At 42.7% G+C, this 22,436-nt stretch overlaps 17 non-coding genes and 2 pseudogenes across 17 annotated transcripts; 18 read left to right on the forward strand and 1 right to left on the reverse strand.

The window, feature by feature from the left end:
* Positions 1-300: 300 nt before the first annotated feature.
* On the reverse strand, positions 301-407 carry LOC140869953 (small nucleolar RNA R71). Its single transcript, XR_012146940.1, has one exon. It is a non-coding gene; the product is annotated as a small nucleolar RNA R71 (small nucleolar RNA).
* A 12,041-nt stretch (positions 408-12,448) lies between these two features.
* LOC140868157 (5S ribosomal RNA) lies at positions 12,449-12,567 on the forward strand. The gene has a single exon (XR_012145586.1). It is a non-coding gene; the product is annotated as a 5S ribosomal RNA (ribosomal RNA).
* A 968-nt stretch (positions 12,568-13,535) lies between these two features.
* LOC140868110 (5S ribosomal RNA) lies at positions 13,536-13,654 on the forward strand. The gene has a single exon (XR_012145543.1). It is a non-coding gene; the product is annotated as a 5S ribosomal RNA (ribosomal RNA).
* Positions 13,655-14,054: 400 nt separating this feature from the next.
* Positions 14,055-14,173, forward strand: LOC140868004 (5S ribosomal RNA). The gene has a single exon (XR_012145442.1). It is a non-coding gene; the product is annotated as a 5S ribosomal RNA (ribosomal RNA).
* Positions 14,174-14,575: 402 nt separating this feature from the next.
* LOC140869590 (5S ribosomal RNA) lies at positions 14,576-14,693 on the forward strand (annotated as a pseudogene).
* Positions 14,694-15,092: 399 nt separating this feature from the next.
* On the forward strand, positions 15,093-15,211 carry LOC140868601 (5S ribosomal RNA). The gene has a single exon (XR_012146010.1). It is a non-coding gene; the product is annotated as a 5S ribosomal RNA (ribosomal RNA).
* Positions 15,212-15,611: 400 nt separating this feature from the next.
* On the forward strand, positions 15,612-15,730 carry LOC140869183 (5S ribosomal RNA). The gene has a single exon (XR_012146571.1). It is a non-coding gene; the product is annotated as a 5S ribosomal RNA (ribosomal RNA).
* Positions 15,731-16,131: 401 nt separating this feature from the next.
* LOC140868392 (5S ribosomal RNA) lies at positions 16,132-16,250 on the forward strand. The gene has a single exon (XR_012145811.1). It is a non-coding gene; the product is annotated as a 5S ribosomal RNA (ribosomal RNA).
* Positions 16,251-16,650: 400 nt separating this feature from the next.
* Positions 16,651-16,769, forward strand: LOC140868165 (5S ribosomal RNA). The gene has a single exon (XR_012145594.1). It is a non-coding gene; the product is annotated as a 5S ribosomal RNA (ribosomal RNA).
* A 402-nt stretch (positions 16,770-17,171) lies between these two features.
* On the forward strand, positions 17,172-17,290 carry LOC140868801 (5S ribosomal RNA). The gene has a single exon (XR_012146202.1). It is a non-coding gene; the product is annotated as a 5S ribosomal RNA (ribosomal RNA).
* Positions 17,291-17,691: 401 nt separating this feature from the next.
* Positions 17,692-17,810, forward strand: LOC140870466 (5S ribosomal RNA). Its single transcript, XR_012147426.1, has one exon. It is a non-coding gene; the product is annotated as a 5S ribosomal RNA (ribosomal RNA).
* A 401-nt stretch (positions 17,811-18,211) lies between these two features.
* Positions 18,212-18,330, forward strand: LOC140868655 (5S ribosomal RNA). Its single transcript, XR_012146062.1, has one exon. It is a non-coding gene; the product is annotated as a 5S ribosomal RNA (ribosomal RNA).
* A 787-nt stretch (positions 18,331-19,117) lies between these two features.
* LOC140869671 (5S ribosomal RNA) lies at positions 19,118-19,228 on the forward strand (annotated as a pseudogene).
* A 400-nt stretch (positions 19,229-19,628) lies between these two features.
* LOC140868632 (5S ribosomal RNA) lies at positions 19,629-19,747 on the forward strand. Its single transcript, XR_012146039.1, has one exon. It is a non-coding gene; the product is annotated as a 5S ribosomal RNA (ribosomal RNA).
* A 401-nt stretch (positions 19,748-20,148) lies between these two features.
* LOC140870364 (5S ribosomal RNA) lies at positions 20,149-20,267 on the forward strand. The gene has a single exon (XR_012147328.1). It is a non-coding gene; the product is annotated as a 5S ribosomal RNA (ribosomal RNA).
* Positions 20,268-20,660: 393 nt separating this feature from the next.
* LOC140870504 (5S ribosomal RNA) lies at positions 20,661-20,779 on the forward strand. Its single transcript, XR_012147462.1, has one exon. It is a non-coding gene; the product is annotated as a 5S ribosomal RNA (ribosomal RNA).
* Positions 20,780-21,178: 399 nt separating this feature from the next.
* On the forward strand, positions 21,179-21,297 carry LOC140870285 (5S ribosomal RNA). Its single transcript, XR_012147254.1, has one exon. It is a non-coding gene; the product is annotated as a 5S ribosomal RNA (ribosomal RNA).
* A 400-nt stretch (positions 21,298-21,697) lies between these two features.
* On the forward strand, positions 21,698-21,816 carry LOC140870283 (5S ribosomal RNA). The gene has a single exon (XR_012147252.1). It is a non-coding gene; the product is annotated as a 5S ribosomal RNA (ribosomal RNA).
* Positions 21,817-22,215: 399 nt separating this feature from the next.
* Positions 22,216-22,334, forward strand: LOC140868019 (5S ribosomal RNA). The gene has a single exon (XR_012145456.1). It is a non-coding gene; the product is annotated as a 5S ribosomal RNA (ribosomal RNA).
* Positions 22,335-22,436: the final 102 nt, after the last annotated feature.

The raw sequence follows: 22,436 nt of genomic DNA on the forward strand, positions 1-22,436 counted from the left end.
GTAGCAGCAAATCACTTTGAGATAAAACCTGCTATTCTTCAAATGATTCAGAACACACTTCAATTTGGCGGGACTGTCATTGATGAACCCTATGTGCACCTCACAAATTTTCTGGAAATTTGTGATACATTCAAGATACAGGTAGTTTTTGATGATGCTATTCATTTGCATTTATTCCCTTTTTCACTACGAGATAAGGCGAAAGCATGGCTTACAAATTTACCCGCATGTTCCATCATGAATTGGGATGATCTGGCGAAATCTTTCCTCACCAAATACTTTCCACCATCTAAGTCAATGAAACTAAGAACTGACATCACAACTTTTTCTCAAGGAGAACAGGAAACATTTTATGAAGCATGAGAGCGCTACAAAGATCTACTGAGGAGATGTCCACACCACCAATTACCAGATGGTCTTGTGGTACAAACTTTTTATTATGGTCTTTCTCACTCTAATCGTACCATGTTAGATGCAGCTGCAGGTGGAAATTTACTGCGAAAATCGTCAGAGGATGGTTATGAATTAATTTAAGAAATGGCATCTAGTAGCTATCACCCTTTATCTAAAAGGAGTGCAGCCCGGAAATCTAATGGGATTCATCAAGTTGATGCATTCACATCAGTGGCCGCTCAACTTGAAGTCTTGAACAAGAGAATTGAGGAACTGAGTATAGGAAACTCTGTGATGCGAGTTCAAGAAGTATGGTGTGAAAAATGTGGTGCAGAACATTTCACGAAAGACTGTCAAACATTTTCTCAACCAGAGGGAGTTATGGCAAGTCACATGGGGAATCAAAATCGCCCAAGGAATGACCCATTCTCGAACTCCTATAATCCAGGGTGGAGACAACATCCAAATTTCTCGTGGAGTGGACAGAGCAATAAGCCATATGGGAATCAGAACTACGGCAGACAGCGTCAAGAAGGGAAATCGAGTTTAGAGCAGATGATGCATCAATTCATATCATCTACTGAATCCCGGATGTAGAATCAAGATGCTTCGATAAAGAATCTAGAGAATTAGATAGGGCAATTGGCCAAAACAATTTCCAGCAGAGATCAGGGTACCTTGCCGAGTGACACGGAGAAGAATCCGAAGGAGCAGGTAAAAGCAATTGAACTGAGGAGTGGGAAGACAGTAGAGCCTGCACCACAGGTCGAGAAAGAGCCAGAATTGGCTACATCAACAAGAATTGCAGGTAAGTCATCTATCCCAACACTTTCACCCACTTCACAAGCAAAAATTGTTGTGCCACCACCTTTTCCTGCAGCCCTGAAGTAGGCAAAACTAGATTCTCAGTTTGGAAAATTCCTAGAAGTATTCAAGAAATTGAATATTTATATTCCCTTTGCCGATGCACTGATGCAAATGCCAAGTTATGCAAAGTTCTTGAAAGAGATCCTCTCCAACAAGAGGAAACTTAAGGAGCATGCAATGATTAGTCTGACTGAGAATTTCTCAGCACTGGTGCAAAATAAAATCCCATTAAAGCAAAAAGATCCAGGGAGTTTCTCTATCCCTTGTGTGATTAATGATATTCAATTTCAAAAAGCTTTATGTGATTTGGGTGCTAGTATAAATCTAATGCCTTACTCTGTGTTCAGGAAATTGAGCTTGGGAGAACCAAAGTCCACCAGAATGTCGTTACAACTGGCAGACAGGTCCATCAAATATCCACGGGGGATAATCGAGGACGTTCTTGTAAAAGTAGACAAATTCATCTTCCCCGTGGACTTAATGGTGTTAGATATGGAAGAGGATTTGGACATGCCACTCATATTGGGTAGACCCTTCCTGGCAACAGGAAAGGCATTAATAGATGTCCAGAAAGGAGAGTTGCTGTTAAGAGTGGGAGAAGAGAAAATTTCGTTTGACGTTTTTAATGCTTTAAAATTTTCTCAGAATAATGAAGAATGTTTTCAACTGGATGTAGTGGACTCACTGTTATTTGATTATGTGCAGGATACTTTTCAAGAACCATTAGAAGCTGCACTTATCTCTGAGAAAGTGGACGTTCTCAGTGATGGAATTGAAGAGATGACAGCATATTTGAATGACAACAAGTCATGGAGAAGAGGTGGAAAGCTTAGACATGAAGACCTTGGTGACCGGAAGGATTTAGTCCTCCAGAAACCAAGCCTTGAGGAACCACCTACTGTGGAATTGAAACCATTACTTGTCCATCTCAAATACATGTTTTTAGGTGAGAATGATAAGTTACCTGATATAATATCTTCCTTTTTGGCAGGTGAGATGGAGGCCAGACTAATGGAGGTGCTCAAGAAACAAAAGAGTATGTTTGCCTGGAAAGTGGCGGATATCAAAGGAATCAATCCATCCTTATGCATGCACAAGATTTTAATGGAAGAGAACATCAACCCATTGGTCCAACCACAAAGGAGATTGAATCCAAAAATGCAGGAAGTTGTAAAAGCTGAAACGATCAAACTTCTGGATGCAGGTATCATCTATCCTATATCTGATAGTCCATGGGTGAGTCCGGTACAGTGTGTATTAAAGAAGGGGGGAATTACTGTCATACAGAATGAGAAAAATGAACTGATACCCACTAGGACAGTTACAGGTTGGCGTGTGTGCATAGACTATAGAAAACTAAATGACGCAACCCGTAAGGATCATTTTCCCCTCCCCTTCATTGATCAAATGCTAGAGAGACTGGCTGGGTATGAGTTTTACTGTTTTTTAGATGGGTATTCAGGATATAATCAAATAGTGATTGCACCTGAAGACCAGGATAAAACGACTTTCACTTGCCCAAATGGTACGTTTGCCTATAGACGTATGCCTTTCGGGTGATGTAACGCTCCTGCTACTTTTCAGAGGTGCATGACTGCCATTTTTTATGATATGGTCAAAACATTTTTTGAAATTTTCATGGACGATTTCTCTATTTTCGGTAAATCTTTTGATGCATGTCTGCATAACTTGAATTCTGTTTTAATGAGATGCGAGACAAATTTGGTACTGAACTGGGAGAAGTGTCATTTCATGGTGACAGAAGGTATAGTATTGGGTCACCAAATTTTTGAGCAGGGGATCGAGGTGGACAAAGCCAAGGTGCACGTTATTCAAAATTTGCCTCCACCTACGACAGTCAAGGGAGTCAGAAGTTTCCTGGGCCATACCGGCTTCTATCGGCGGTTTATTAAGGATTTTTCAAAAATTTCCAAACCTCTTTCTTCTTTGCTAATGAAAGATGCCCCTTTTGACTTTGATTCAAATTGTTTGCAGGCCTTTGAAGTGTTGAGAGAAAGACTGGTGACTGCACCAATACTTACATCACTGAACTGGGATCTCCCATTTGAAGTCATGTGCGATGCAAGTGACTTTGCTATTGGCGCAGTGTTTGGCCAACGAATAGACAAGGTATTCAAAACTATTTACTACGCTAGCAAGACTTTTAATAAAGCTCAACTAAATTATGCCACCACTGAAAAAGAGTTGTTAGCTGTAGTATTTGCACTGGATAAATTTCATTCATACCTTGTACTCTAAAAAATCACAGTATACACAGATCACTCTGCTATTAAGCACTTGTTGGCAAAGAAAGATGCGAAACCTAGACTGATTAGGTGGATCTTACTTTTGCAAGAATTTGATTTCTAGATCAGGGATAAGAAAGGTGTTGAAAATGTAGTAGCTGATCATCTATCTAGATTAGAATGCATTGATGATGGTGCAACAAATGAGATAGAGGACATAGATGATTGGTTCCCTGATGAAAAAAATTTTTCCATAGAAAGTTCACCATGGTATGCTAATATTGCGAATTATCTAGTCACAAGCACACTCCCACATAATCTGTCTTTCCATCAGAAGAAAAAAATTTTATCAGATGTCAAGCATTATTTTTGGGAGGAACCATTTTTGTTTAAAATATGTGCTGACTCAATGATCCGGAGATGTGTGGCGGAAGGAGAAATGCAAAGCATCCTCAGTCATTGTCATGATCGTGAGGTAGGTGGCCATGCTGGGCCAGTCAAAACAGCAGCAAAGGTACTTGAATGTGGGTTCTATTGGCCCAATCTCTATAAGGATGCGCGCTTGTTTGTATTATCTTGTGATAGATGTCAACGGACAGGTAATATTTCAAACCGAAATGAAATGCCTTTAAATAATATCATTGAGTGTGAGATATTTGATGTATGGGGAATCGACTTCATGGGACCATTTCCAATTTCTATGACAAAAAAAATACATTCTGGTCGCAGTCGATTATGTTTCAAAATGGGGAGAGGCTGAAGCTTATGCGACAAATGCTGCACAGGTTGTACTGAAATTTTTGAAGAAAAATATTTTTAATCGGTTTGGTACACCCCGTGCAATCATTAGTGATGGTGGCACCCACTTTTGCAATAAACTTTTTGACAAACTCTTAAAAAAATATGGTGTCAAGCATAAAGTCTCTACCCCATATCACCCCAAGACCAGTGGCCAAGTGGAAGTGTCCAATCAAAAAATCAAACAGATTTTGGAGAAAAGTGTGAGTACTAATCGGAAAGATTGGGAACTTCGACTCGATGATGCCTTATGGGCCTATAGGACCGCGTTTAAAACACCTATAGACACTTCCCCTTATAGACTGTTATTTGGAAAGGCATGCCATTTACCTGTTGAGTTAGAACATAGAGCATATTGGGCTACTAAGGCCCTAAACTTTGAATTTGCTGCTACAGGTGAAAAGAGATTGTTGGAGCTTAATCAACTGGAGGAATTCCGCGACAGTGCATATGATATGGCGGTTTCGTACAAGGAACGAACCAAGAGAATACATGACAGGCGCATTCGTCAGCGAGAATTCAAGGAAGGAGATGTTGTCTTGCTATTCAACTCCCGGTTGAGGCTGTTTCCCGGGAAACTAAAGTCTAGGTGGTCAAGCCCCTATAAAATCACCAAAGTGTATCCATCGGGGGCCATTGCGGTCAAAGATGCCAGAAACGAGTCTTTTACGGTCAATGCTCAAAGGCTTAAGCAATACGTGGGGAGTGACATTGATTACATGTCGATCATCACCACATTGACTGACCAAGACTAGTTTGGGGAGGAAGAAAAGTCAAGCTCTCAACTTTAAATTGAGAACTGCATTCTACTTTCTCTTTTATTTAATTTTGTTTTTGTTCGTTTTAGTTTTAGTTTTAAAGTTAGAACTTTTTAAGTTTTTATTTTTCTTCCGAGTTGAGTACTGTTTTTTTTTTAAAAAAAAAATTTTGGATGCGCTAGGACGGTTGTTTTTTGCCGCTCGGGCGCATCCCTTCTATTTTCATGTTTTTTTAAAAAAAGGGGGGGTGCGCCCGAGCGGCTATTTTCTGCCACCCAGGCGCATGCCCACTGTCCAGTGTTTAAAAAAAAAGGGGGGGGTGCGCCCGAGCGGCTGTTTTCTACCGCTCGGGCTCATCGCGCAGACTCAGAAAAAATAAAACCCAATCCCCCTTTCATTTTTTTACAATTCCCTTTCTAATTCCTCTTCCTAACCCTAATCTCTCGCCGTCTCTCTCTCTCACTCCATACTTCTCTTTGTTCTCTCCAATTCACAGGTCCATCAATTGATTCTTCAAGTTTCGTACACCATGGCGCCAAAGGAACAAAAGATTGCCACTTCTAGGGCTACCCCATCCAACATCATAGATGGGAAATTCATCTCGAAAGAAGCTAAGGCGAGGTATGAGGCAGCCAAATCTAATAGGAATCCAATTGCAGAGTGGGGATTCAATCTCTCCGAAGAACGCACCGCCTCCCTTGGCATCGTGGCTCAAGGATGGACCAAATTTTGCCGACAACCTCTAGCGGCGATTGTCCCCTTGGTATGAGAGTTATATTCCAATGTCGTCGAGCATACAGATAGCACGGTTTTCGTGCGGGGTAAGATGGTTTCTTTCACTCCTGTCGCTATTAATGATTTTTTGGAAACTCCGGATGTAGATGATAGCCAATTTCAAGAATTTAAGGCTAACCCAGATTATAATGAAATTACTAATGTTCTGTGCTATGATGGAAACATTTGGAAAGACTTAGTGAAATTTGTGTCTTTTAAAGAAAAATATTTGCAGCTGGAACCGGCTTTGTGGTATGCTTTTCTGACTCACAGATTAATGCCGGTATCCCACACCAATGAGGTGGTGATGAGCAGGGCGGTGCTGCTGTATGCCCTGCACAAGCAATGGCCGCTCAATGTCGGACGGATTATCAACCGAGAGTTGTACACGTCCATTCGCACTTCAAACATTGCGATATTCTTTCCAAACATTGTTTCTGCACTTTGTGTGCGAGCTGGTGTCCCAACCAGGGACGATGAAGAATGGTTGCAACCAAAGCAGGAGGTGGATGACACTATTTTGAGGGCGAAAAATTCATTCCGACTCAGGGAGTTTACATTTGATGGCCGGGCACGTTCTGGACCCAGTTAATCATCGAGGAATGTGCTTAAGCCACCCCTTGCTCGACGCACCACGTATGAGACACTGAGAGAAATTTCTGCCTGGGTGCAACACATGGATAAATTCCAGGAGGTGAATGCAGCCCACAACGAATATACCAATGCCATGATGCAAGGGCTGCTCGCAAATGCTGGGATGGACCCTGCAGCTTATCCAGTTCCACCTCCGTATCCTCCGCCTTTCCCATTCCAATATGCTCCCCCGCTTTGGGATCTGCCCGAAGACCTCGATGGGGAGGATTCTGATTCAGACCAGGGGAGTGATTAGTGCTTTTTGTTTTTATGTTTCTTTTGTGTTTTTAGATTTGGTGGTGTCAAGTAGCATTGGGGACAATGCTCGTCTTTAGTTTGGGGAGGTTGTGTCTTTTGTGTTTTCATTCTGTTTTATGCTTTTTGTTCGTTCGAGTCGTTTGTACTGTTGTTGCAAGTGTTGTGAATGAAACCAAAAAGCCAATGATGAAAAAAAATAATAATAATTTTTTTTTTTAGTTTTGAATCCATGATCATCGACGGAATACTAACACTTAAATTTGCTCTAAAAATCTCTCAATTACAGTCGAAATAATCGCAAGTGCACGATTCAAGTTATAATAAGATGTACTGAGTACGAGTATCGTCCTCAGGGACCAAACAATAATAATTTGTTTTTTTGATTTTTAACTACACAAAGTATCGAAAATTTGATTTTGGATTCTATCTAACATTTAACACTAAGAACTCAATGTAAATAAATCTAAATTTCACAACCACGAAACCAATTTGCAGCACTAAAATAAATAACAATTTGAAAAGATTTTTGTTGGAATTTCGGTTCACCTTCCCCCTAATTGAACTGGACGATTGGAACTTAATTAATGCGCATAAATTTGACAAAAATCCCTGTAACATTGACACTCTCTCTCGAGGTTATGCCAAACTAATCAAATCAGTAAAACAATTAAATTTCTCTAATTATTTATCACGACCGATTGCTTTGCGTTCTATGAATTCTACAGCTTTCAACCTGGTGGTCTATGACTATCAACATGTACTAAATACCATATCTCTATGCATATTTTAAGTCCATGGATTATATCATTCGTCCTAATTATGGACCTATCTCTCGACAGCAAATCACAATTTACGAATCTATGTTAAGGGTAGCTAATCATCAACATAGAAAAAAACACATGATAAAATCAATTATAAACATAAATCAAATCTCAATACGTCCGGTGATTCAATCACACTATAGTGTTTCGGGATTCGGATCCCCTTGATTCCAACAAAATAAAAGTTTAGCTACTGAACGTCATTACAAAATTCAATCTAAAAACAATGCTTAACATAAAAATTCAGAAAAGATGAAGAGAAAAACTCCCAACGGAGATAAGAAATCTTCAATATTCAGAGCCGCCTCCTCCTGTGTCTGTGCGTGTGTCCAACCCTCAAAACCGTTTAATAACATCCTATTTATATGGCCCAAGAGTCCTCGTCAAACCAATTACCCAAAATAAAATATTTCCCAAAATTACGTGCAGGCACCCGAGCGGTAGAAAAGAGTCGCCCGAGCGCCTGAGCTTTGCCTCGAGGGTTTTTCTTCAAACAAGAGTGCATGCGGGCGGTAGAAAAGTGCCGCCCGAGCGCCTGAGCTCTGCCTCGAGGGTTTTTCTTTAAACGAGAGTGCGCGTGGGCGGTAGAAAAGTGTCGCCCGAGCGCCTTGTATTTTTCCAGAAATATAAAGTCCTTCTCTTGCTTTCCTCACGGCCGCATGCGTGCAACGCCATCTCACTATAAATCAGCATTTCCTAGTGATTTTCTGCAGTATAAATAAATAAACCAGAGGAGTGACTACAAACACAATAAAACAAAAAACAGAACAAGAATGGTAAGGAACAGACACAACGTAAACGAAACGAATGCAAAACAAAAACAAAACATGCAAAATAACGCAAAAAAATGACTCCTATCAACCTCCCCAAACTAACCTTTTGCTCGCCCTCGAGCAAAATAGGTGACAATTCTAACATGCAGAAACAAAAAAAGACGACACAAGTAGGTAAAATCAACCTTCTCAAGCCTCAAAACTTTTTCCAACAGAAACCAATCCAATCATATCAACATGCTGACCTTTTAAAACAAAAAAAATTTAACAATAACTAGCAAACCTTGCAAACTTAAGAATCTCACAACTCCGTTTTTGGAATACTCTACTCCGAATTCAATTCACACATTCTAAGATCATAAGGATTTTTTCAGTTATACTGGGGTCAAGATTTAGAAACATTTAATGATACACACACTCACGACTGGTATAACTCAATGAAAAATAGTGTGTGCGTGTTTTGGTCAAGAATCCACATTCATTAACCGTGTCTATCAACAGTCCATCAGAAAAATTCCTACAACCCCTCTCCACTAGTATATTAGGCAACTGTGACTCGGTCAATAGGTCTTATTCGGCTTATAATGCCAGGCTAGGTTAATGGCTCCAAATGAAGGACAAGAATTCAAAGAGGGAGTAAATGATGATCATTCTCTACATTCTACTCCTTTTGACTCACAAATTCGCACCTCTTCTCATTCATTGATTTCCAAATTTTTCTTTTCTTTCACTTGCTTCTGCCAACATTCTTTTCTTTCTTTATTTTCCACCACTTTTTTTTTTCTTTCTTTTGTACTGAACACAACCAACACACCATTCCAATCTCAATTTTTCATTCGGAGCATAAAAAAAAATAAACTACATTCAATTTACTCCCCACAAGGTAGGAATGAGTGTTTAAGCTATGGGTAGAAGTTATAGGATATTGAACAAAGTCGAATGGGGGTTTACCACACGTTTTCACGCATGCCATTCGTTTTCTATTAAGCTCAAATTAGGCACTAGGGACACATTAAGTCAAGGGTGGTTTGAAAGGCACAAACATAATTCAGAAAGAATTGCCTATATCACTCCTAAATCACAGTATACCCGTATTGCGCCTCAAGGGATATTTGAACTTGTTCTAGACAAATTTCAATTCACAGTTAACTCATACGGATCTCAATCAGTGCAGAACAGAGAATCATCAGTAGTAAGCGATGATTAAACCAAAACAAGCTTCATATTATGCACCTCTCGTGCTCATATAAACGTGAAGGCTCAACTGGGCATCTAAGGATAATTCACAAAAAATTTTAAGCCCAAAGATCAAACAAATTGCCTCAATCATATCCAAGTTTGTATGTTTCAACTTCAAATTCAAGTATACCTCACAGAGTGTTTAGAGATCTATTCATCAACTTTGTTGTACTAGTTCAAAACTATTTGTCTCGCAATACGGGTATACTGTGATTTAGGAGTGATATAGGCAATTCTTTCTGAATTATGTTTGTACCTTTCAAACCACCCTTGACTTAATGTGTTCCTAGTGCCTAATTTGAGCTTAATAGAAAATGAATGGCATGCGTGAAAACATGTGGTAAACCCCCATTCGACTTTGTTCAATATCCTATAACTTCTACCCATAGCTTAAACACTCATTCCTACATTGTGGGGAGTAAATTGAATGTAGTTTTTTTTTTATGCTCCGAATGAAAAATTGAGATTGGAATGGTGTGTTGGTTGTGTTCAGTACAAAAGAAAGAAAAAAAAAGTGGTGGAAAATAAAGAAAGAAAAGAATATTGGCAGAAGGCAAGTGAAAGAAAAGAAAAATTTGGAAATCAATGAATGAGAAGAGGTGCGAATTTGTGAGTCAAAAGGAGTAGAATGTAGAGAATGATCATCATTTACTCCCTCTTTGAATTCTTGTCCTTCATTTGGAGCCATTAACCTAGCCTGGCATTATAAGCCGAATAAGACCTATTGACCGAGTCACAGTTGTCCAATATATTAGTGGAGAGGGATTGTAGGAATTTTGCTGATGGACTGTTGATAGACATGGTTAATGAATGTGGATTCTTGACCAAAACACGCACACACTATTTTTCGTTGAGTTATACCAGTCGTGAGTTTGTGTATCATTGAATGTTTCTAAATCTTGATCCCAGTATAACTGAAAAAGTCCTTATGATCTTAGAATGTGTGAATTGAATTCGGAGTAGAGTATTCCAAAAACGGAGTTGTGAGATTCTTAAGTTTGCAAGGTTTGCTAGTTATTGTTAAATTTTTTTTGTTTTAAAAGGTCAGCATGTTGATATGATTGGATTGGTTTCTGTTGGAAAAAGTTTTGAGGCTTGAGAAGGTTGATTTTACCTACTTGTGTCGTATTTTTGTTGTTTCTGCATGTTAGAATTGTCACCTATTTTGCTCGAGGGCGAGCAAAAGGTTAGTTTGGGGAGGTTGATAGGAGTCCTTTTTGTGCGTTATTTTGCATGTTTTGTGTTTGTTTTGCATTCATTTCGTTTACGTTGTGTCTGTTCCTTACCGTTCTTGTTCTGTTTTTTTGTTTTATTGTGTCTGTAGTCACTCCTCTGGTTTATTTATTTATACTGCAGAAAATCACTAGGAAATGCTGATTTATAGTGAGAAGGCGTTGCACGCATGCGGCCGTGAGGAAAGCAAGAGAAGGACTTTATATTTTTGGAAAAAGACAAGGCACTCGGGCGGCACTTTTCTACTGCCCGCGCGCACTCATGTTTGAAGAAAAACCATCGAGGCAGAGCTTAGGCACTCGGGCGGCACTTTTCTACCGCCCGCGCGCACTCCCGTTTGAAGAAAAACCCTCGAGGCAGAGCTCAGGCGCTCGGGCGGCTCTTTTCTACCGCTCGGGCGCCTGCACGTAATTTTGGGAAATATTTTATTTCGGGTAATTGGTTTGACGAGGACTCTTGGGCCATATAAATAGGATGCTATTAAACGATTTTGAGGGTTGGACACACGCACAGACACAGGAGGAGGCAGCTCTGAATATTGAAGATTTCTTATCTCCATTGGGAGTTTTTCTCTTCATCTTTTCTGAATTTTTATGTTAAGCATTATTTTTAGATTGAATTTCGTAATGACGTTCAGTAGCTAAACTTTTATTTTGTTGGAATCAAGGGGATCCGAACCCCGAAACACTGTAGTGTGATTGAATCACCGGACGTATTGAGATTTGATTTATGTTTATAATTGCTTTTATCATGTGTTTTTCTCTATGTTGATGATTAGCTACCCTTAACATATATTCATAAATTGTGAATTGCTATCGAGAGATAGGTTCATAATTAGGACGAATGAGAGAATCCATGGACTTAAAATATGCATAGAGCTATGGTATTTAGTACATGTTGATAGCCATAGACCACCAGGTTGAAAGCTGTAGAATTCATAGAACGCAAAGCAATCGGTCGTGATAAATAATTAAAGATATTTAATGTTTTCACTGATTTGATTAGTTTGGCATAACCTCGAGAGAGAGTGTCAATGTTACAAGGATTTCTGTCAAACTTATGCGCATTAATTAAGTTCCAATCGTCCAGTTCAATTAGGGGGAAGGTGAACCGAAATTCCAACAAAAATATTTTCAAATTGTTATTTCTTTTAGTGGTGCAAATTGGTTTCGTGTTTGTGAAATTTAGATTTATTTACATTGAGTTCTTAGTGTTAAATGTTAGATAGAATCCAAAATCAAATTTTTGATACTTTGTGTAGTTAAAAATCAAAGAAACAAATTATTATTGTTTGGTCCCTAAGGACGATACTCGTACTCAGTACATCTTATTGTAACTTGAATCATGCACTTGCGATTATTTCGACTGGAATTGAGAGATTTTTAGAGCAAATTTAAGTGTAAGTATTTCGTCGATCAATCCCAGCGCTCCCTACGGGAAAAATGCCCCCAAAGACCATCTTCGGGTTTGAATTTGAGCTTCTCCATATCTTAGACCGAGATACGCGCTGTAGGTATCGAGAAGAGCTTTGCGTGAGTAGGCTGAAGCTCCCGTAACTCGCAGCAGATCAAAAGTTATGTCCGTTTGAAACTGCAGCTCCTGTTCCTCCGATCCGCAATTCGAGAGAAAAAACAATAAAGAATTCATTCACTGTTGGGTGCGATCGTACCAGCACTAATGCATCGGATCCCATCAGAACTCCGAAGTTATGCGTGCTTGGGCAAGAGCAGTACTAGGATGGGTGACCCCCTGGGAAGTCCTCGTGTTGCACCCCTTTTTATATTAGTTTCTTTTTTTCTTACTCGTACATCTTGTTCTTCCAATTCCTCTCCGTCCTATTTCCCACTCTTTCAGTCCAATCCGCGGATAGAAAAGATGCAATAGACTAAATCACACGACATGAACGTGCGATCTGGGTGACGCAGGCCACTTCGCTGGGTCCCAGCACGCCCTACGGGAAAAATGCCCCCAAAGACCATTTTCGGGTTTGAATTTGAGCTTCTCCGTCTCTTAGACCGAGATACGCATTGTAGGTATCGAGAAGAGTTTTGCGTGAGCAGGCTAAAGCTCCCGTAACTCTCAGCAGATCGAAAGTTATGTCCGTTTGAAACTACAGCTCTGTTCCTCCGATCCGAAATTCGAGAGAAAAAACAATAAAGAATTCATTCAATGTTGGGTGCTATCATACCAGCACTAATGCACCGGATCCCATCAGAACTCCGAAGTTAAGCGTGCTTGGGCAAGAGCAGTACTAGGACACCGGATCCCATCAGAACTCCAAAGTTAAGCATGCTTGGGCGAGAGCAGTACTAGGATGGGTGACCCCCTGAAAAGTCCTCGTGTTGCACCCCTTTTTCATTAATTTCTTTTTTTCTTACTCGTACTTCTCGTTTTTCCGATTCCTCGCCGTCCTATTTCCGACTCTTTCAGTCCAATTCGCGGATAGAAAAGATGCAATAGACTTAATGTGAACGTGCGATCTGGGAGACGCGGGCCGCTTCGGTGGGTCCCAGCGCGCCCTACGGGAAAAACGCCACGAAAAACCATCTTCGGGTTGTAATTTGAGCATATCCGTCTCTTAGACCGAGATACTTGCTGTAGGTATCGAGAGGAGTTCGCGTCAGCAGGCTGAAGCTCCCGTAACTCTTAGCCGATCGAAAGTTATGTCCGTTTGAAACTGCAGCTCCTGTTCCTCCGATCCGCAATTCGAGAGACAAAATAATAAAGAATTCATTTATTGTTGGGTGCGATCATACCAGCACTACTGCACCGGATCCCATCAGAACTCTGAAGTTAAGCGTGCTTGGGTGAGAGCAGTACTAGGATGGATGACCCCTTGGGAAGTCCTCGTGTTGCACACCTTTTTTCATTAATTTCTTTTTTTCTTACTCGTAATTCTTGTTCTTTCTATTCCTCGCCGTCCTATTTTCGACTCTTTCAGTCAAATCCGCGGATAGAAAAGATGCAATAGACTGAATCATACGATGTGAACGTGCGATCTGGGTGACGCGGGCCGCTTCGGTGCGTCCCAGCGCGACATACGGGAAAAATGCCTGAAAGACCATCTCCGTTTTGGAATTTGAGCATCTCCATCTCTTTAACCAATATATGCACTATAGGTATCGAGTGGAGCTTCGCGTGAGCAGGCTGAAGCTCCAGTAACTCTCAGCCAATCGAAAGTTATGTCCGTTTGAAACTGCAGCTCCTGTTCCTCTGATCCGCAATTCGAGAGACAAAAAAATAAAGAATTCATTCACTGTTGGGTGCGATCATACCAGCACTAATGCACCGGATCCCATCAGAACTCCGAAATTATGCGTGCTTGGGCAAGAGCAGTACTAGGATGGGTGACCCCCTGGGAAGTCCTCGTGTTGCACCCTTTTTTTTTATTAGTTTCTTTTTTTCTTACTCGTACATCTTGTTCTTCCGATTCCTCTCCATCCTATTTTCGAATCTTTCAGTCCAATCCGCGGATAGAAAAGATGCAATAGACTTAATCACACGACGTGAACGTGCGATCTGGGTGACGCGGGCCCCTTCGGTGGGTCCCAACGCGCCCTACGGGAAAAATGCCCCCAAAGACCATATCCGGGTTTGAATTTGATCTTCTCCGTCTCTTAGACCGAGATACGCGTTGTAGGTATCGAGAAGAGCTTCGCGTGAGTAGGCTGAAGCTCCTGTAACTCTCAGCAGATCGAAAGTTATGTCTGTTTGAAACTGAAGCTCCTATTCCTCCGATCCGCAATTCGAGAGACAAAACAATAAAGAATTCATTCATTGTTGGGTGCGATCATACCAACACTATGTACCGGATCCCATCAGAACTTCGAAGCTAAGCGTGCTTGGGCGAGAGCAGTAATAGGATTGGTGACCCCCTGGGAAGTCCTCGTGTTGCAACCCTTTATCATTAATTTCTTTTTTTCTTACTCGTACTTCTTGTTTTTCCGATTCCTCACCTTCCTATTTCCGACTCATTCAGTCCAATCCGTGGATAGAAAAGATGCAATAGACTTAATCACACGATGTGAACGTGCGATCTAGGTGACGCGGGCCGCTTCGGTGGGTTCCAATGCGTCCTACTGGAAAAATGCCCCAAAAGACCATATCCAAGTTGTAATTTGAGCGTCTCCGTCTCTTAGACCGAGATACTTGTTGTAGGTATTGAGAGGAGCTTCGCGTGAGCAGGATGAAGCTCTTGTAACTCTTAGCCGATCGAAAGTTATGTCCGTTTGAAACTGCAGCTCATGTTCCTCCGATCCGAAATTCGAGAGAAAAACAATAAAGAATTCATTCACTGTTGGGTGTGATCATACCAGCACTAATGCCCCGGATCCCATCAGAACTCCGAAGTTATGCGTGCTTGGGCAAGAGCAGTACTAGGATGGGTGACCCCCTGGGAAGTCCTCGTGTTGTACCTCTTTTTTTATTAGTTTCTTTTTTTCTTACTCGTACATCTTGTTCTTCCGATTCCTCTCCGTCCTATTTCCGACTCTTTCAGTCCAATCCGCGGATAGAAAAGATGAAATAGACTGAATCATACGATGTGAATGTGCGATCTGGGTGATGCGGGCTGCTTCGGTGGGTCGCAGCACGACATAGGGAAAAACGTCATGAAAGACCATCTCCGGGTTGTAATTTGAGTGTCTCCGTCTCTATGACCAAGATACTTGCTGTAGGTATCGAGAGGAGCTTTGCGTGAGCAGGCTGAAGCTCCCGTAACTCTTAGCCGATCTAAAGTTATGTCCATTTGAAACTGCAGCTCCTGTTCCTCCGATCCGCAATTCGAGAGACAAAACAATAAAGAATTCATTCACTGCTGGGTGCGATCATACCAGCACTAATGCACCGGATCCCATCAGAACTCCGAAGTTAAGCGTGCTTGGGCGAGAGGAGTACTACGATGGGTGACCCCTTGGGAAGTCCTCGTGTTGCACCCCTTTTTTCATTAATTTCTTTTTTTCTTACTCGTACTTCTTGTTCTTTCGATTCCTCTCCGTCCTATTTTCGACTCTTTCAGTCCAATCCGCGGATAGAAAAGATGCAATAGACTGAATCACACGACGTGAACGTGCGATCTGTGTGAAGCGGGTCACTTCGGTGGGTCCCAGCGCGCCCTACGGGAAAAATGCCCCCAAAGACCATCTCCGGGTTTGAATTTGAGCTTCTCCGTCTCTTAGACCGAGATACGCACTGTAGGTATCGAGAAGAGCTTCGCGTGAGCAAGCTGAAGCTCCCGTAACTCTCAGCAGATCGAAAGTTATGTTCGTTTGAAACTGCAGCTCTTGTTCCTCCGATCCGCAATTCGAGAGACAAAACAATAAATAATTCATTTACTGTTGGGTGCGATTATACCAGCACTAACGCACCGGATCCCATCAGAACTCCGAAGTTAAGCGTCCTTGGGCGAGAGCAGTACCAGGATAGGTGACCTCCTGGGAAGTCCTCTTGTTGCACCCCTTTTTCATTAATTTCTTTTTTTCTTACTCGTACTTCTTGTTTTTCCGATTCCTTGCCGTCCTATTTCCGACTCTTTCAGTCCAATCCGCGGATAGAAAAGATGCAATAGACTTACTCACACGACGTGAACGTGCGATCTAGGTGACGCGGGCCGCTTCGGTGGGTCCCAGCGGGCCGTACGGGAAAAACGCCACGAAAGACCATCTCCGGGTTGTAATTTTAGCGTCTCCGTCTCTAAGACCGAGATACTTGCTATAGGTATCGAGAGGAGCTTCGCATGAGCAGGCTGAAGCTCCCGTAACTCTTAGGCGATAGAAAGTTATGTCCGTTTGAAACTGCAGCTCCTGTTCCTCCGATCCGCAATTTGAGAGACAAAACAATAAAGAATTCATTCACTGTTGGGTGCGATCATACCAGCACTAATGCACCGGATCCCATCAGAACTCCAAAGTTAAGCGTGCATGGGCAAGAGCAGTACTAGGATGTGTGACCCCTTGGGAAGTCCTCGTGTTGCACCCCTTTTTTCATTAATTTCGTTTTTTCTTACTCATACTTCTTGTTCTTTCGATTCCTCGCCGTCCTATTTCCGACTCTTTCAGTCCAATCCATGGATAGAAAAGATGCAATAGACTGAATCATACGATATGAACGTGCGATTTGGGTTTACGCGGGCCGCTTCGGTGGGTCCCAGCGCGACATATGGGAAAAATGCCCCGAAAGACCATCTCCGTTTTGGAATTTGAGCATCTCCGTCTCTTTAACCGATATACGCTCTATAGGTATCGAGTGGAGCTTTGCGTGAGCAGGCTTAAGCTCCAGTAACTCTCAGGCGATCGAAAGTTATGTCCGTTTGAAACTACAGCTCCTGTTCCTCTGATCCGCAATTTGAGAGGCAAAAAAATAAAGAATTCATTTACTTTTGGGTGCGATCATACCAGAACTAATGCACCAGATCCCATCAGAACTCTGAAGTTATGCGTGCTTGGGCAAGAGCAGTACTAGGATGGGTGACCCCCTGGCAAGTCCTCGTGTTGCACCCCCTTTTTTTATTAGTTTTTTTTTTCTTACTCGTACATCTTGTTCTACCGATTTCTCTCCGTCGTATTTTTGACTTGTTCAGTCCAATCCGCAGTTAGAAAAGATGCAATAGACTGAATCACACGACGTATACGTGCGATCTGGGTGATGCGGGCCACTTCGGTGGGTCTCAGCGTGCCCTACGGGAAAAATGCCCCCAAAGAGCATCTCCGGGTTTGAATTTGAGCTTCTCCGTCTCTTAGACCGAGATACGCGCTGTAGTTATCGAGAAAAGCTTCGCGTGAGTAGGCTGAAGCTCCCGTAACTATCAGCAAATCGAAAGTTATGTCCGTTTGAAACTGCAGCTCCTGTTCCTCCGATCCGCAATTCGAGAGACAAAACAATAAAGAATTCTTTCACTGTTGGGTGCGATCATACCAGCACTAATGCACCGGATCCGATCAGAACTCCGAAGTTAAGCGTGCTTGGGCGAGAGCAGTACTAGGATGGGTGATCCCTTGGGAAGTCCTCGTGTTGCACGCCTTTTTCATTAATTTCTTTTTTTTCTTACTCGTACTTCTTGTTTTTTCGATTCCTCGCCGTCCTATTTCCGACTCTTTCAATCCAATCTGCTGATTGAAAAGATGCAATATACTTAATCACACGACGTGAATGTGCGATCTGGGTGACGCGGGCCACTTCGGTGGGTCCCAGTGCGACATACGGGAAAAATGCCCCGAAAGACCATCTCCATTTTTGAATTTGAGCATCTCCGTCTCTTTAACCAAGATACGCACTATAGGTATCGAGTGGAGCTTCGCGTGAGCAGGCTGAAGCTTTAGTAACTCTCAGCCGATCGAAAGTTATGTCCGTTTAAAACTGCAGCTCCTGTTCCTTTGATCCGCAATTCGAGAGACAAAAAAATAAAGAATTCAATCACTGTTGGGTGCGATCATACCAGCACTAATGCAACGGATCCCATCAGAACTCCGAAGTTATGCGTGCTTGGGCAAGATCAGTACTAGGATGGGTGACCCCCTGGAAAGTCCTCGTGTTGCACCCATTTTTTATTAGTTTCTTTATTTCTTACTCGTACATCTTGTTCTTCTGATTCCTCTCCGTCCTATTTCCGACTCTTTCAGTCCAATCCGCGGATATAAAAGATGCAATAGACTGAATCACAGGACATGAACGTGCGATCTGGGTGACGCGGGCCACATCGGTGGGTCCCAGCGCACCCTACGGGAAAAATGCCCCCAAAGACAATCTCCGGGTTTGAATTTGAGCTTCTCCTTCTCTTAGACCGAGATATGCGATGTAGGTATCGAGAAGAGCTTCGCGTGAGCAAGCTGAAGCTCCCGTAATTCTCAGCAGATCGAAAGTTATGTCCGTTTGAAACTACAGCTCCTGTTCCTCTGATCCGCAATTCGAGAGACAAAACAATAAAAAATTCATTCACTATTGGGTGCGATCATACCAGCACTAATGCACCGGATCCTATCAGAAATGGGTGACCCCCTGGGAAGTCCTCGTGTTGCACCCCTTTTTCATTAATTTCTTTTTTTCTTACTCGTACTTCTTGATTTTCCGATTCCTCTCCGTCCTATTTCCGCTCTTTCAGTCCAATCCGCAGATAGAAAAGATGCAATAGACTTAATCACACGACGTGAACGTGTGATCTGGGTGACGCGGGCCGCTTCAGTGGTCCCAACGCACCCTACGGGAAAAACGCCACGAAAGACCATCTTCGGGTTGTAATTTGAGCTTCTCTATCTCTTAGACCGAGATACTTGCTATAGGTATCGAGAGGAGCTTCGAGAGACAAAACAATAAAGAATTCATTCACTGTTGGGTGTGATCATACCTGCACCGGATCCCATCAGAACTCCGAAGTTAAGTGTGCCTGGGCAAGAGCAGTACTAGGATGGTTGACCCCCTGGGAAGTCCTCGTGTTGCACCCCATTTTTCATTAATTTCTTTTTTTCTTACTCGTACTTCTTGTTCTTTCGATTCCTCGCCATCCTATTTCCGACTCTTTCAGTCCAATCCACGAATAGAAAAGATGCAATAGACTGAATCATACGATGTGAACGTGCGATCTGGGTGACACGGGCCGCTTCGATGGTTCCCAGCGCGACATACGGGAAAAATGCCCCGAAAGACCATCTCCATTTTGGAATTTGAGCGTCTCCATCTCTTTAACCGAGATACGCACTATAGGTATCGAGTGGAGCTTCGCGTGAGCAGGCTGAAGCTCCAGTAACTCTCTGCCGATCAAAAGTTATGTCCGTTTGAAACTGCAGCTCCTGTTCCTCGATCCGCAATTCGAGAGACAAAAAATTAAAGAATTCATTCACTGTTGGGTGCAATCATATCAGCACTAATGCACCGGATCCCATCAGAACTCCAAAGTTATGCATGCTTGGGCAAGAGCAGTACTAGGATGGGTGACCCCCTGGGAAGTCCTCGTGTTGCACCCCTTTTTTTATTAGTTTCTTTTTTTCTTACTCGTACATCTTGTTCTTCCGATTCCTCTTCGTCCTATTTCCGACTCTTTCAGTCCAATCCGCGGATAGAAAAGATGCAATAGACTGAATCACAAGATGTGAACGTGCGATTTGGGTGACGCGGGCCACTTCGGTAGGTCCCTATGCGCCCTACGGGAAAAATACCCCCAAAGACCATCTCCGGATTTGAATTTGAGCTTATCCGTCTCTTAGACCGAGATACGCGCTGTAGGTATCGAGAAGAGCTTCTCGTGAGTAGGCTGAAGCTCCCGTAACTCTCAGTAGATCGAAAGTTATGTCCGTTTGAAATTGCAGCTCCTGTTCCTCCGATCCGCAATTCGAAAGACAAAACAATAAATAATTCATTCAATGTTGGGTGCGATCATACCAGCACTAATGCTTCGGATTCCATCAGAACTCCGAAGTTAAGTGTGCTTGGGCGAGAGTAGTACTAGGATGGGTGACCCCCTGGGAAGTCCTCGTGTTGCACCTTTTTTTCATTAATTTCTTTTTTTCTTACTCATACTTCTTGTTTTTCCGATTCCTCGCCATCCAATTTCCGACTCTTTCAGTCCAATCCGCATAGAAAATATGCAAAAACTTAATCACACGACGTGAACGTGCGATCTAGGTGACGCGGGCCGCTTCGGTGGGTCACAGTGCCTTCGTGAAAAACTCCCCGAAAGACTATCTCCGGGTTGTAATTTGTGCGTCTCCGTCTCTTAGACCGAGATACTTGCTGTAGGTATCAAGAGGAGATTCGCGTGAGCAGGCTGAAGGTCTCGTAACTCTTAGCCGATCGAAAGTTATGTCCGTTTGAAACTGCAGCTCCTGTTCCTCCGATCCGCAATTCGATAGAAAAACAATCAAGAATTCATTGATTGTTTGGTGCGATCATACCAGCACTAATGCACCGGATCCGTTCAGAACTCCGAAGTTAACCGTGCTTGGGCGAGAGCAGTACTAGGATGGGTGACCCCCTGGGAAGTCCTCGTGTTGCACCATTTTTTTCATTAATTTTTTTTTCTTACTCGTACTTCTAGTTCTTTCAATTCCTTGCCGTCCTATTTCCTTCTCTTTCAGTCCAATCCGCGGATAGAAAAGATGCAATAGACTAAATCATACGATGTGAACGTGCGATCTGGGTGACGAGGGCCGCTTCGGTGGGTCCCAGCGCAACATACGGGAAAAATTCCCCGAAAGACCATCTCCATTTTGGAATTTGAGCGTCTCCGTCTCTTTAACCAAGATACGCACTATAGGTATCGAGTGGAGCTTCGCGTGAGCAGGCTGAAGCTCCAGTAACTCTCAGCAGATCAAAAGTTATGTCTGTTTGAAACTGCAGCTCCTGTTCCTCCGATCCGCAATTCGAGAGACAAAACAATAAAAAAATCATTCACTGTTGGGTGCGATCATACCAGTACTAATGCACCGGATCCCATCAGAACTCCAAAGTTAAGCGTGCTTGGGCGAGAACAGTACTAGGATAGGTGACCACCTGGGAAGTTCTCGTGTTGCACCCCTTTTTCATTAATTTCTTTTTTTCTTACTCGTACTTCTTGTTTTTCCGATTCCTCTCCGTCCTATTTCCGACTCTTTCAGTCCAATCCGCGGATAGAAAAGATGAAATATACTGAATCATACGATGTGAACGTGCGATCTGGGTGACGCGGGCCGCTTCGGTGGGTCCCAGCGCGACATACGGGAAAAACGTCACGAAAGACCATCTCCGGGTTGTAATTTGAGCGTCTCCATCTCTATGACCAAGATACTTGCTGTATGTATCGAGAGGAGCTTTGCGTGAGTAGGCTGAAGCTCCCATAACTCTTAGCCGATCGAAGGTTATGTCCGTTTGAAACTGCAGCTCCTGTTCCTCCGATCCGCAATTCGAGAGACAAAACAATAAAGAATTCATTTACTGTTGGGTGCGATCATACCAGCACTAATGCACCGGATCCCATCAGAACTCCGAAGTTAAGCGTCCTTGGGCGAGAGCAGTACCAGGATGGGTGACCTCATGGGAAGTCCTCGTGTTACACCCCTTTTTCATTAATTTCTTTTTTTCATACTCGTTCTTCTTGTTTTTCCGATTTCTTGCCGTCCTATTTCTGACTCTTTCAGTCCAATCCGCGGATAGAAAAGATGCAATAGACTTAATCACACGACGTGAACGTGCGATCTAGGTGACGCGGGCCGCTTCGGTGGGTCCCAGTGGGCCCTATGGGAAAAATGCCATGAAAGACCATCTCCGGGTTGTAATTTGAGCGTCTCCGTCTCTAAGACCGAGATACTTGCTGTAGGTATCGAGAGGAGCTTCGCGTGAGCAGGCTGAAGCTCCCGTAATTCTTAGCCGATCAAAAGTTATATCCGTTTGAAACTGCAGCTCCTGTTTCTCCGATCCGCAATTCGAGAGAAAAAAATTAAAGAATTCATTCACTGTTGGGTGCGATCATACCAGCACTAATGCACCGGATCCCATCAGAACTCCGAAGTTAAGCGTGCTTTGGCGGGAGCAGTACTAGGATTGGTGACCCCCTGGGAAGTACTCGTGTTGCACCCCTTTTTTCATTAATTTCTTTTTTTCTTTCTCGTACTTCTTGTTCTTTCGATTCCTCGCCGTCCTATTTCCGACTCTTTCAGTCCAATCTGCGGATAGAAAATA

Source organism: Henckelia pumila, chromosome 4, assembly GCF_033568475.1.
Source record: "Henckelia pumila isolate YLH828 chromosome 4, ASM3356847v2, whole genome shotgun sequence".
Lineage (NCBI taxonomy): Eukaryota > Viridiplantae > Streptophyta > Magnoliopsida > Lamiales > Gesneriaceae > Henckelia > Henckelia pumila.